This window comes from Lactuca serriola, chromosome 6, assembly GCF_051521515.1.
Source record: "Lactuca serriola cultivar US96UC23 chromosome 6, Lser_US96UC23_V15, whole genome shotgun sequence".
In the NCBI taxonomy this organism is placed as follows: domain Eukaryota; kingdom Viridiplantae; phylum Streptophyta; class Magnoliopsida; order Asterales; family Asteraceae; genus Lactuca; species Lactuca serriola.
This window is the reverse complement of record NC_136413.1, coordinates 73,153,901-73,162,524: the sequence shown is the minus strand read 5'-3', so window position 1 is coordinate 73,162,524 and position 8,624 is coordinate 73,153,901. Positions and strand designations below refer to the sequence as shown.

At 26.0% G+C, this 8,624-nt stretch overlaps 1 long non-coding RNA gene across 3 annotated transcripts; it reads right to left on the bottom strand.

Moving 5' to 3' along the window:
* Nucleotides 1-5,842: 5,842 nt before the first annotated feature.
* Nucleotides 5,843-7,889, bottom strand: LOC145059247 (uncharacterized). Of its 3 annotated transcripts, none has more exons than XR_013686719.1 (4): nt 7,568-7,889; nt 6,567-6,986; nt 6,170-6,228; nt 5,843-6,090 (listed from the first exon to the last, which is right to left on the bottom strand). It is a non-coding gene; the product is annotated as an uncharacterized LOC145059247 (long non-coding RNA). The 3 variants fall into 3 exon arrangements; XR_013686718.1 differs by lacking the exon at nt 7,568-7,889 and having other exon boundaries at nt 6,567-6,629; nt 6,868-7,561; XR_013686717.1 differs by lacking the exon at nt 7,568-7,889 and having other exon boundaries at nt 6,567-7,561.
* Between the last annotated feature and the right edge of the window lie 735 nt (nt 7,890-8,624).

Genomic DNA, 8,624 nt, shown 5'->3' with positions numbered 1-8,624 from the left:
TGAGTCGATCATTTCGTAGATCTAATTCAAGTGTTTTTTTTTGCAGTGGAAAGGCCTTCAAATCTGAAGTTTGACGCTTAAAGGAAGAAAAGAATTAGCTTTGGTTCAGAGCTTGAATCAGAATATCGTCACCCCAGGTGAGGAGTTTGGCTAAGCAACTAGTTGCCTTCTTAGCCTTCCTAGACCGCTAGTTGACTTCTTAGCCTTAAGGGCTTGAAGAAGATAAGGGCATGGAGATCGACCCATCTATTAGCCTGAGCTTGCTAGCTAGCTCTATTGGGTTGGTGTCAGGTTAGCATGTGCTATGTAATCTGCATAAACAAAAACATAAGGTATATATAATAACTAATAATAAAATCACCATGGAAAGAACTCATAGAGCGATACTATGAATGGTATGTGACATTTGGTTTTTTGTGCCAACAACTAAATGCTATTAAAAAGTAGTCAAATATGAAAGATTTTTGTGTTGGGATATTTTTACCACAACTAACAATTTTAATCCCTGGAAGAAAGATCTTCAAATTGTGGTGCTCTTCTTTTCTTAATTTAAAAAAATGAAAAAACTTATAAAAAATAAACAAAATACCACATTTAATATTTTTTATAACAAAAAAACTACCACCATTTACAAAAAAAGGTTGTTATAGGCATCAAATACAAAAAAATGTAAAATTTTTATGGTTTCAGTGAAAAATGTTATATTATGAAGACTTGGTTAATGCGCAATAAGAAGTATGATTGTCAAATTTGAATTTATTATATATATATATATATATATATATATATATATATATATATATATATGTATATATATATATATATATATATATATATATATATATATATATATATTAAAAAGCATATTAGTGATATTTTAAATTTTAAGAGGTATAAACTACAAAGGTTTTTGTACAAATCAATTATGCATAAATAATTCATTAATATTTGCAAAAAATTTAAAGAATTGAATTAAGGAAAGTAATTAAGAAATTCGATTTGGAGCAAATTGAAAATTTTAAAATATTAAATTCATGTACATATACTAATCTACATTTATTAAACTAAACACCAATATTAATTAATTTAAATCAATAGTATAAACAGACAATATAATCATAAGGTCTAAAAAAACATAAGATATATACATAATAACTAATAATAAAATCACCATCGAAAGAATTCATAGAGTGATACTATGAATGGTATGTGACATTTGGTTTTTTCTGCCAACAACTAAATGCTATTTAAAAGTAGTCAAATATGAAAGATTTTTATGTTGGGATATTTTTACCACAACTAATAGTTTTATTCCCTGGAAGAAAAAATCTTCACATTGTGGTGCTCTTCTTTTCTTAATTTTAAAAAAAATGAAAAAACTTATTAAAAATAAAAAAATACCACATTTAATAATTTTTGTAACAAAAAAATACCACCATTTACAAAAAAGGGTATATAAAAAGGTTGTTATAGGCGTGAAATACAAAAAACTATTAAAATTTAATGGTTTCATTGAAAAATGTTATATTATGATAACTTGGTTAACGGGCAATAAGAAGTATGACTGTAAAATTTGAATTTATTATATATATATATATATATATATATATATATATATATATATATATCCATATTCTAATAAAAGAATAGTTTTAATCTTCTTCTGACATGTGTCATCCTATTAGGCCTCCTAATTAATACATATTTTATTATTTTTTTTGCCAAGTGACATCCTATTAAACCTCCTAATTAATACATGTCACTTGTCAACTTATTGATTCTCAATTTCAAATTTTAAATTTTAAATTTCTCACTCAAATTAAATTAAATTAATAACATTAGAATAAAAATTAAAATAAAATTAATAAAACTTATAAGATGATATAATTTCACATATTTACTCAAATTAACGATTATAATTTTATATAACTAAAAAAATTCTTTTTAATTAATAATTAATTTAAAATAACTGAATAATAATTTTGATATTTCACCATGAAAATTTAATTAATTTTGTCACCGTGGTTCCCACGGGTGATATACTAGTTTAGTTTAATAAATAAAGATTAATTTATGTACATGAGTTTAATATTGTAAATTTTTCATATTGCTCCAAACTGAATTTCTTAATTACTTTCCTTAATTCAATTTTTAAAATTTTTGGCAAGTATTGATGAATTATTTATGCATAATTGATTTGCACAAAAGCCTTTATAATTTATACCTCTTAAAATTTAAGATATCACTATATGCATTATAATATAGTATAAGATATATATATATATATATATATATATATATATATATATATATATATATATATATATATATATAATAATAATAATAATAATAATAATAATAATAATAATAATTATTTCCCCGTAAGAAACTATTCGTTGAAAAAACTATTTGTCACCGTTGTTTTGTTCGGACACAAAAAACTGCAATGTTTATTTTATTTTAAAAAAAACATGTGATATTTTCATAACAAACTACAATGTTTAAATCGGATTTTGACCAAATTATAGTTTTTTTTTTACTTGATTTTCCCTTTATTTTACGCCATGTTTAATTTAGTATATGGTTTTTGGATCACAATATCAATTACAAATTAATAAAATTAAGTAATTAATATGAATAAAACCCATATTCAAATTTACTTAAAAAAATGGTTAATCTTAATACAAAGATAATTAATTACATATTCCTCCATCTCTTTTTTTTTCTTCTTCTTTTTTTTTTTTTTTTTTTTTAATATTTATGATACATAAGCTTGTTGTTAATGTTTATAGCCTTTACATGGTTGACCTTTTTTATTAATTATTGTTGCTAGTATTTTCTATTATCAACTTCATGCTCGAAGGAGTGTTCTTAGCCGTTACTTATATTTGTTTACATTGTTTTTACTTGTAGCATCTTTTTACTTACATTAGTTTATAACATATAATAACCACGATTATAAAATTAATTAAATTTTCCTATTAAAAAATCAAAATTATTAATCAATTATTTTAAATAAATTATTACTTAAGAGATATTTTTTTAGTTATATAAAATTATAATCGTTGATTTAAAAAAATGTGCGGAGTTATATCATTTTATAATTTATATTAATTTTATTTTATTTTTAATTCTAATGTTATTAATTTAGTATGTTATTAATTTAGTATAACTAAAGGAAGAAATTTTAAAATTTGAAATTTAAAATTAAAAATAAATTATTAATTTAATAAAATTAATGTGAGAAATTTAAAATTTGAAATTTGAAATGAATAATTAATAGGTTGACAAGTGGCATGATAAATAATATATAACATTAATGAGGGGTTCTCATTACATGACACTTGTCAATATGAAATTAAACTTATTGTTTTATTAGAATAGCGAGATTTGAGCTTGTAATATTATAATCTCTATTATAATAAATATAATAAATGAAAATTTTTTTGCCACATGTCATACTCTCGCTGATTTCGTCACATGTCATTTTATGGTTATTTTCAATAATTTTTTTCCACATGACATTTTGTGGTTGTTTTCAATTTTATTAAATTTCATATAATAATTAATTAAATGTATTAATTCTAATAAATGTAATAATAATTGTATATCAATTTCATTAATTGACTTTCTTCTAATTTCAAAAACTTTAAATTAAAACCCCATTAGTTTCCTTTGTTTATTTTGCTAAATTATTTGTTTAAATTTAAAAGATAAAAAACACGTTAATTTTAATATTTCAATATTTTTCTAATTTTTCTTATAAATTTAAATTTCTCAAATGTTTAGAATTTCATATTTAATATTTTTAAATGAACCCATATAATATATAAGTCTTACACCTAGTATATATTATGAGAATACTTAGTTTCTATTTTTACTGTATGATATATTTGATAAGTTTTGCTTTAATTGCCATGCTAGACTTATAAATAAATAAATATGTGATACGCATTCATAAACGTGGAAAAAAATATCATAGATAACTGAGTAATTTGTAGAATATAAACATTTATATAAACTAGCTAGGGGCTAGGGCTTTGAGCCTGTAAATAAAACACCATACAAAAGAGCTTGATTATATATATACTAGGAAACTTATTAGGGCCGTGAAGAAATGGTCTTTAAGCTAAGAGATTTCAGGGAAAAATGAACCGATTTCGAAGCTATGTGGATCAAGATGAAGAGAAAATGTGAGTTAAATAGTATAATGTAAGGAAATTAAATTCATCATTCAATAAGAAGTGGTCCATTGGAAAAATAATACACAAGACATTATCCTCTTGATAAAATCTACTATGTAGAAGAAAACTTCAATAAATAAATAAATAAAAACCGACCTTTGTACTTATTTTAGTAATTTGGTTAAATAAATTAAGCAACATGCACCAACACTACAGACGTTAAAATTAAACTCAAACCAATTAGTAATTAGGTGACAATTTGTTGCTGAAATTTGCAATTAAGGCTACTATTTCTTAGTTGCAACAAATTAACTAAACTTATTTTAAGCCACTTGTAAATATCAATGCCAAATTTCTATGCAGATTTTGATTTTGCATTGCTTCTATATCTTCGGATTTTAAAATTCGATTTATATGCATCTCTATACTGAAAACAAAAGCAATAAACAACACAAGAAAATATGAATGAAATGGAAGAAGTAAATAAAAAAAAAAAGATATTAGATGGATACATTAATCTCCATAATGAATTATCAAAGACATCAGGTGGCCTCCCGGACATGACATAAATTAAATATTTTTTAATTCCAGTCCATCTTTAGCTTTTGGAAGCCAACAAGAGATCATTTAAAAATATATATTATTGTTGGTTAAGCAACAAACTCAAGAAAATCTAATAAATAGAAAGAAATGGAAGATGGAAAAGTTATTTCAAATGATAATAAAAGCAATTAAACTAATTCATAAAGATTTTTACCTGAAGTTACTAAAATTGCAACCATAAAGAAATATGAACAAACCACTTCTCTTTAAAAATTGATGCTATTCTAATTAACTTTATCAATAAAATTACTTCGGAATAAGAAACTTATGAAGTAAACTGGACATTATATATATATATATATATATATATATATATATATATATATATATATATATATATATATATATATATATATATATATATATGAGAAGAATCAAAATAAAAGAATAGTTGAAGGATCAATGATTTAAAAAAAAAACTACAAAAAAATAGCTACGATGGATCATGGATGTATTTTAACCCAAGTAACATATCTAAAAGAAGGGAAAAGGCAATACAAAATTTTGATACCTTGACCAAAAGAAAATACAGAAAATGGGGATTGTGTTATTTAATAGCTTCTTTTGGAACAATCTCCATACATCTGTAACCATAATAACAAAAACAAACTAACTAAGAATTGTACACTTTAATTAGTAATTGCAGTGTGATATCACTTATGGCCGGATTTGATTTAATCCCATGTCAAGAACCGTCAAACATGCATATTTACCATAAATGAGTTTTGAAGCATTAATTTGACAATGATACAAATTAATACCAATGAAATAAGTAGATCAGAATAAAGATACCAATAAGGTAAGAAACAAGAAAAAAAAAATCCATTTTGACTGATACGACATTTACAAGACAGATCTTTCAGAAAGCAAAGCATCTACACTGATATATTCAACAATTTTTTATGATTTATCCATCTAGGAGCTTACAATCACTCTAGAAGTAAAAATGAAAGAAAATTGCTAGATTCATAAGTACAACACATATGATATAATTCTAACGTTTTTTAATCATCCTTTTATCTATTCTCATGTTGTAACCATGCTATAGAGCAAAATTTTATAATTCAATACTTCTAATTATAGAATAATGATACCAAGTTGTGAAAAATGAACACAGTAGTATAGTAGGTTTCACGTTTAAGGGAAAAGAGAGGTGACTCAGCTGTATTTAAGACAATAGACTTCGAAATATCTACCTAATTATAGAAATAAAGCTTTAAGTTGTTATACTTAAAAAAAAATCATCTTGTTCTTATGCCATCTTAAAGAATTCACACAATATGGATTTTGGATCCAACCCTGACTGCAAAATAGAAATTATATCAAATTTAATTTGGCACATGATAGATATCATTTTAATGAATTAATGCTTACAAAGATACCCTTTTGTTTCTTCCAACTATCTCTGAATATTCAACAGCTTCTTCGCTTCAGTAGGGTCCTATATGGTTAAAAAAACGAATCAAAGATAATATCATATATAAACAATGAACATCAACTATGCAACAACGAACCATAACTGTTAATACGAACATGAAACATGTTTAAAGCATCATTAAGATAAATCGTTGATCAGTGATATCTTGTTGTATGTTCTTCCATGAATAACCATGCCCTTTTGATATTCATCTATTACCTAATCCGTTTCAAAAAAAAAATCTATTACCTAATCAATAATTACCATTAGATTATTATATGAACCATTAAGAATCTTCACAAAAAATAGAAAACGATTAATTTTAGTTTTAACAATTGCAAATCCTCTCCTTTCATGATTACCTTCTAAAGGCCAAAAATATTGGATCTGACATGTAGACTTGCATATCTTCAGCCATAGCAGTTCTAAAATTTTGATGTTGCACAGACCACCAGAAAGTAAAGCAAACAATTAATACAAAAATACCCAAGAAACAGAAATAAGAAAACCATTCAGACTCCCTACCATGCGGCATAAACCAAAATTGAAGAACAAACATAAAGCTTTCGTTACCTTTTACTATTGTAATATTTCATTTTCCCCAGTAAAAAATATCAATAAGTACTACCAAAATTGAAAAGTAATAAAGAAACAGAGAGGCACCTTAACCAAGAGCGATCAAAGGAAGTTAGGTCTAAGATAACAACATATTTTTCAGACTTGTTAATCAGCAACCAAAAGTAAAATCCAAAGACCTGAATTAGGTAGCAGAAACTAATCTCCTACAAAAGATGAACACCAAATCGTAATCACGGTTTCTTGACTCAACATAATCGATTAATTAATATCATAAGACGGTAGCGTGAAGAGAGCGGAGAAGACGAACACTCAACTGACACGGAATGAAGGAAGCAATACATATGGCAACGAGAAAAAACAAATTAGGGCTTTTGTAGAGATTATGATATAAAAAGTTAGCTACATCCCGACATGCGACAAGTTAGTTCATGGGATGACAAGGGGCAGTCCCTTCTCGTTTAATCAAAACACTCAAATTGAGAAGATAACAATACAATTAAAAGGGCGATGTCGATTTTAAATCCAATCATGTGAGAATAAAAGAAGGGAGAATGTCGCCCACTCAAACTGTACCAATGGTTGGGAGGCACCGATTGAAAATTGGGAAAGTCGTATAAGAAAGATGCATGTTTGAAACAAAAGAAACAAAGTATCGATGTGAGAATAAAAGAAGGGAGAAGCGGTAGTATAGGAGGTTGGTGAAAAGCCATGTCGGTCAATTGAAAGGAGAATAAGCAGGAGGTGGAATATATTAAATGAAATAGCTAGTAGAAGCAAAACCCACTGTAAAGTCTTCTGTGGCGGTGGCTTGCTTCCAATTGGTTAAAGCGAATGAGGTAAAGGCAAGGCGGTGTGAAGCACCTCTAATGACCGTATAAGTTGAGAATGCCGCCTACCAACCATCTTATGGGAGGAGGCAACAAACTTATGGACGTGTATCAAACTTGTTTTCTTTAGCTTTGGCCGCAAAACGAAGCAGTATGTGGCGGCGGCAGGGGGAAATGGCGTGAGAAAAGAGAGAATGACTAAGGTTGAGGCTAATTGAGGCGGTAGAAGCAGAGTAAGTTAAAAATGCCCGCCCATAGTTTTTTTTATTGGCTGAAGGAAGAAAGTGATCGACGTGTATCAAAGTAGAATTCTCTTATATATATATATATATATATATATATATATATATATATATATATATATATATATATTAATTACCAAAATTGGTATGTGAGGAGTTTTACTATTCATTTCAACTTTTCATTCGTAGCCATTCGATTTCCTTTTGGTTCTAAATTCTTTCGTCTTTCTTTTTCTTAAGCAACGGTTGTACTCACTTCATTTGCTTTTATTAATGTCATATCAAAAGCAACTTCGTCCATATCAAATTACAACTCTTATAGAATATAATATAAGTTATAAAATAAGCATTTTCCTAAAAATAACAAATTTGCTTCTGGTAATAAAAGATTCTTATATTTACATTTTCTACCCTAAAATAATTTTGATTAAACACATTTTATCCTTCGTAATATTAAACATAAATTATTGGTAATTTTAAGTTACGTTTTTGGTTTCTTACATAATTGTTTTTATAGTTTTCATTTTTATTAATATTATTTTTTTTATTTAAATGTTAGTTAATACGTTTAAAATACATTTTTAAAATTTATTTTGTATGCCTTATCCATACATAATTGTTTGCTTTTAAACCTTATTTTATATTTTTTAGATTCACTTTGAAAAGAAGTTTTCCGCTGCAGTGCGCAAAAATTTCTCCGAAAAATCTTATCCATGTTGAATTGCGTTTTTTAAAATACTAGGTTTCCGCAGCATCGCGCGGACGGTCCAAA